Source organism: Haliotis rubra, unplaced genomic scaffold (assembly GCF_003918875.1).
Source record: "Haliotis rubra isolate DU_JTF1 unplaced genomic scaffold, ASM391887v1 Scf4, whole genome shotgun sequence".
Taxonomy (NCBI): Eukaryota; Metazoa; Mollusca; class Gastropoda; order Lepetellida; family Haliotidae; genus Haliotis; species Haliotis rubra.
Window position 1 is genome coordinate 4,315,966 of NW_025767079.1, and position 5,690 is coordinate 4,321,655.

Consider the following 5,690-nt stretch of genomic DNA (forward strand, 5'->3'; position numbering starts at 1 on the left):
AAACATTCTTGGGGAGTTCCCACTTCCTGAAGGAAAGATTGAAACTGGCAGGGGTGACCATGTCACAGAAGCTGTTTCATACCCCCATCTGGAAGAATTACGTTTTTTTGGAAGAATCACGTTTTTCATACCGAAAAGCAGGATTGATCAGGATCCTGGGATGAATCCGGAATGTTCCAACTTGCTTCGTTTGTTTTTCATTTTTTTAAATGCTTAAAAACAATGACACATATTGTTTTACATTCAAGTTGCTTTAATGAATATCTTGCAAGATTCACATTTTCACGGTGACTTGACAGGGCACATCCTTTTCTCATCAGCAATGTCCTGAAACAGAAAACATATGTGTTCGTGAAGTTGCTGATGAACATTTTGACCAAAGGTTTTTTAAAAGGGAAAATTGTATCACACTTATGATAATAATCAAAAGTAATGCCCTTTGACCCTGGATATAACTCGCATTAATGTGCCTGATTTCATGCTGTGGAATTATGATGATAATACTCATGGAATGAAGCCAAGAAATTCTATTACAAGACAAAGTTCACAGCTGGAAATAGTGCAGTGGCTTTGGTCCGATTTTGAAGTTGATCGTTACATGCCGGACTAAAGCATGAACCTTTGCAAAGTGCTGGGGAATATCATGCTACAACATATTTTTGGGGTGTGTCCGATTTGTTTGGCCCAATGTCAGAGGATCATGTAGAATGTGCCATTAGGTGTCAGTGTTTAATGGTCATTGTTGTGCAAAATGTGACAGCGAGTAAAATGATTATATTTGGCGTTGACCGTGGCATTGGATGAACAGTTAGTGTGTAATGTTAACTGTGACGAGTAAAATGATTATATTTGGCGTTGACCGTAGCATTGGGTGAACAGTTAGTGTGTAGTGTTAACTGTGACAATGAGTAAAATGATTAGATTTGGCGTTGACCGTGGCATTGGGTGAACAGTTAGTGTGTAATGTTAACTGTGACAATGAGTAAAATGATTATATTTGGCGTTGACCGTGGCATTGGGTGAACAGTTAGTGTGTAATGTTAACTGTGACAATGAGTAAAATGATTATATTTGGCGTTGACCGTGGCATTGGGTGAACAGTTAGTGTGTAATGTTAACTGTGACAATGAGTAAAATGATTATATTTGGCATTGACCGTGGCATTGAGTGAACATTTAGTGTGTAATGTTAACTGTGACAATGAGTAAAATGATTATATTTGGCGTTGACCGTGGCATTGGGTGAACAGTTAGTGTGTAATGTTAACTGTGACAAAGAGTAAAATGATTATATTTGGCATTGACCGTGGCATTGAGTGAATAGTTGGTGTGTAATGTTAACTGTGACAATGAGTAAAATGATTATATTTTACTGGGCCATTGAGTGAAAAATTAGTATGTTATGTTGATTGTGCCCTTGAATAAAATGACATCATTTGGTGTTGAGTGAGTCATTGAGAAGAGAGTTCGAATCTAATGTTAACTTTGTCATCAGTAAAAAATTTGTATTTGATGGTCAAAGATGTTTCACTGAAAATACAGTTAGTATTTGGTGGTCAAAGATGATAGATTGAAAATAAAGTAAGTATAATGGATGTCTATAGGGGTTTCATTGAGTGAAAAGTTAATATTTGATTTTCAAAGGGGTTTCATTGAGTGAAAAGCTGGTATTTGATCTCCAAAGTAGTTTTATTGAGTGAAGGTTAGTATTTGATGGTCAAAGTGGTTTCATTGCATGAAGGGTTAGTATTTAATGATCAAAGGGGTTTCATTGCGTGAAGGGTTAATATTTGATGGTCAAAGGGGTTTCATTGAGTGAAGGGTTAGTATTTGATGGTTAAAGGGGTTTCACTACGTGAAGGTTTAGTATTTGATGATCAAAGGGGTTTCATTGCGTGAAGGGTTAGTATTTGATGATCAAAGGGGTTTCATTGCGTGAAGGGTTAGTGTTTGATGATCAAAGGGGTTTCATTGCGTGAAGGGTTAGTATTTGATGGTCAAAGGGATTTCATTGAGTGAAAAGTTAATATTTGATGGTCACTGTTCAGTCAGTTGGTTTTCACTGAGACAAATGTTAATATTTTAGGGCAGGATATGTTAAAATATGTAGCACTGTTCACAATTGCAAAATAAACACTTCAGTGTACGTACATAATTACGCATAGCAGTAGGACGGTATTTCCAACAGAGAGACGTCTTTGACACCGGGGAAGACATTGTTGTACGCCAGAACGTAAAGAGAGTTTCCACCTGGATAGTAAAAATATATTTCAGTACATTCGGTATCTTCAGTACTTCACGGTGACTAATATATGAGTTATATAACGGTGGCCTGGAAATAATCTAAACTGTCCCAGGCAAATCAGCGGTTGATCTCGAGTCACCGTGGCAGACAATTCGCAGACAAGACTGCAGACTTTAGTCATTTCAGTTTTGTCAAACATGTTATGTCTTATAAGGCAGAAATTAAAATCCCACAAAATGAAATAATTGAAAAACAACAACAAACACTTTGGGTGTTTTCCACTGTGTGTCTTCCAGTGTAAAATGGTAAAGAAATAGAACTTGAATGCCAGTACAAATGCTCTCAGATCTTTTACTGCGATACAATATCACTTGTGCGAAGATCTGACAATTTCTCAATAGGAGGCCAAAACATAAAAATTGCGTGCGTTCTTAGGCCAATCAGATGACGTATCTTTGAAAAAGGGTTCGGCTTTTTTGTCTTAACTACTGATCAAAATGACGTTAACAATCTCACTCTCTTTCAAGCATGGAACATTTGGGGATATTCCTGCTGCACTGTTCCGGGCGGGCGTCTATGCTCACTCACTCACTCGCCCACTCGCCCACTCGCCCACGCACTCGCCCGGTAACTCCCTCCCTCATCTCTACTCCTTCACCCAACACCATTTTATATTCGAAAATTCCCGGGTTCGATTCCCCACATTCGTACAATGTGTGAAGCCCATTTCTTGTGTCCCCCGCCGTGATATTGCTAGAACATTGCTAAAAGCGGCATAAAACTAAACTCACTCACTCATACCAACCTTCGCCGTTGCCACTGGTGATCCTGGTGCTGATTATTGGTATACAATCTTTTGAGACGACAGCAATGACGTTCTGGTGCCTGCCGTCGGGGGTGGTGCTGTTGGTGGAGTACGTTGTCCCATGGAGGGTGTCCTGGTTGTGCCCATAGAAGAGGGGACCCAGGGTGACAGCGTCACCTGAGAATAAACATTGTGTTATGATAGAGGCGACCATTAAATATCATGGGTAGGGGAGAATGGGCCAGACCGGGATTATAGGAAGAGCTGACTACGGCGTAAAACATTATGCATTTAAATTTTTTTCAAATCCCGTTATCTCGATCCTGGCATTACCAGATAATAGGCTCGAGATATTGGTATATTTCAAATGATTGCAGGCGAGTATATCATATAGGGGGTTCGGGAGAATGTGGCCAAAGCGGAATCATATGAATTGTCGCTTGAGATTAAACATTGTTTTATTAAAGAGGCGACCACTAAATATCATGGGTAGAGGAGAATAGGCCAGACAGGGAGTATTTGAAGAGCTGACTGCTTTGTAAAACAATATGCACTCAATTTTTATTCGAATCCCGTTATCTCGATCTTGGCAATACTAGTTATAGGTTTGAGATATCGGTACATTCGCGATGCGTGGCCTGGATATTACGATGAAGGAACGGTATTAAAGATTTAATGACGGTATGATGTGCAAGATGTATTCACCCTTTTCAAAACTGATAAGGGACGGTGTAGTAGCCTAATGGTTAAAGCGTCCGCTCGTCACGCCGAAGACCCGGGTTCGATTTCCCACATGGGTACAATGTGTCCCCCGCCGTGATATTGCTGGAATATTGTTAAAAGCGGCGTAAAACCATACTCACTCACTCACTCAAAACTGATAACATGGCAAATACCCACAAGCGTGGTCGCAATGTTATGACGAATTCGAGGTGTGCAGGCAAATCTATGTTTGCTGTAACGGATAATAAGCTCGAGATATGGGTACATTCGAAACAACGGAGTTCGAGAAGAAGGAGAGGGGCCTTTCTTTGTCAGTATGGTGTGTCTGGTTTTGGGTATCCGTGTTAACCTGCGGCATGGTATCTCAGTGGAATATCACTGGACAGTGGTCACGAATAGGTCAGCAGTATTAGAGTAATATAATAGCCGCCAGAAACGATCGAGTCTGGACCAGTCAAACCGGTGGTTGATAACGCGATGACACAATAACAGTATGTATTTTCAAAATGTCCAGCAATGGACTTCAGTTGACTCTTGGGACATGTAGGTATCTTCCCTGTCTGGATTATCACGGAGGGATTTGTAAACAGAACAGACAAACATTTAAAAAATGACATACCTGGAACACAGACATTCTCCTGATCAACGAACCTTCCCTGAGTGGGGAATGTTGTGCAAGTACGGGCCACGGAGTCTATCCTGTATGCAGCTCCCCTGCGAACAAAAATCATTGTTATAATCTAATCTAATCTAATCTAATCTAATCTAATCTAATGTTCCGGGTTGACTGCTCACTGGCGCTTTCACATATTCATATATTTTACACAGTATATAGAGACCGCCTCCGTGGTTAGAGCGTCCGCCCGGAGAGCGGAAGGACGTTAAAATATGTTACTTGTTGGTCCCTGCCTGGCGCTCGGCATTAATGGGTACAACAAGGACTGGTCGGCTCGGAGTCAGTATTTATAATGTGTCTGAGTGGGGTATTCATGCTTCACTGCGGCACGATATCTCAGTGGGCTAGCACTATAAAACCAGCTTAAGTTAGGGCTAGCGCAAGCAGTCGCACATATACACACGCATGCACGTCGTCATATGAGCGAAATATTCTCCAGCACGACGTTAAACCCATTTTCACCTCACCTCACACAGTATATAAATAATGCCTCTTGTTTTAACAGTCATAGACAATTTTGAAGAGATGTTTTTTTAAGTTTGTCTGAAATGTTGATGGCGTCCTTGTCTTGGGAACGCAGTGTCGTGTGTGAGGCTGAACAAAGGCTTTGAGATAAGAAGGAGCAGAGTCTGTCTTGAGGCATTGGAAAGTGTAAAATAGGATTTTGAACTGTATTCTGCTGGAAACAGAAAACCAATGAAGTTGTCTGAAACTAGGAGATATATGTTGGTGCTTAGGTGTCCTGGTAATGACCCTAGCAGGTGTATTTTGTCTTCGTGTTGGAATGTGAGTAAGTGATTATGGTACAACTTGGTACTTGGGATCATGGAAAAATTACAGCAAAAACAGGGACAAGGGAGCAGTGATCGAAATAATTTGCAAACTCAACCATACAGTCGGGCAGGTGACCAATAAATGTTGCCTTCCCATCTTGAAAGTTGCCTGCCCGCACTTTTGACTCATAAATTGCATTTATCATTGTTTCAAATGTGAATTAATTCAGAAAATTAAAAACAACAAGCATGAAATTAAATACTCAGACATCCCCAGCCTGTGACATTTGAAAAGAGACTGTTAATTTTGCAATTCCCCTTATCGGTTTACATCATCAAAATTATATGTTTTTAGAAAAACTTTGATTATGAAATTTTAGAGCGATACCCGCCTCAAATGTATCTTCTCGCGTGTTATTCATACGAAGCTTCCAAAAGGGATGTATTTAAAAATATCTGCCAGACATTT

The 5,690-nt window shown here is 40.3% G+C and overlaps 1 long non-coding RNA gene across 1 annotated transcript; it reads right to left on the bottom strand.

Moving 5' to 3' along the window:
* Nucleotides 1–235: 235 nt before the first annotated feature.
* On the bottom strand, nt 236–4,485 carry LOC124287118. The gene is made up of 4 exons (XR_006901193.1): nt 4,392–4,485; nt 3,050–3,226; nt 2,151–2,249; nt 236–327 (listed from the first exon to the last, which is right to left on the bottom strand). It is a non-coding gene; the product is annotated as an uncharacterized LOC124287118 (long non-coding RNA).
* Nucleotides 4,486–5,690: the final 1,205 nt, after the last annotated feature.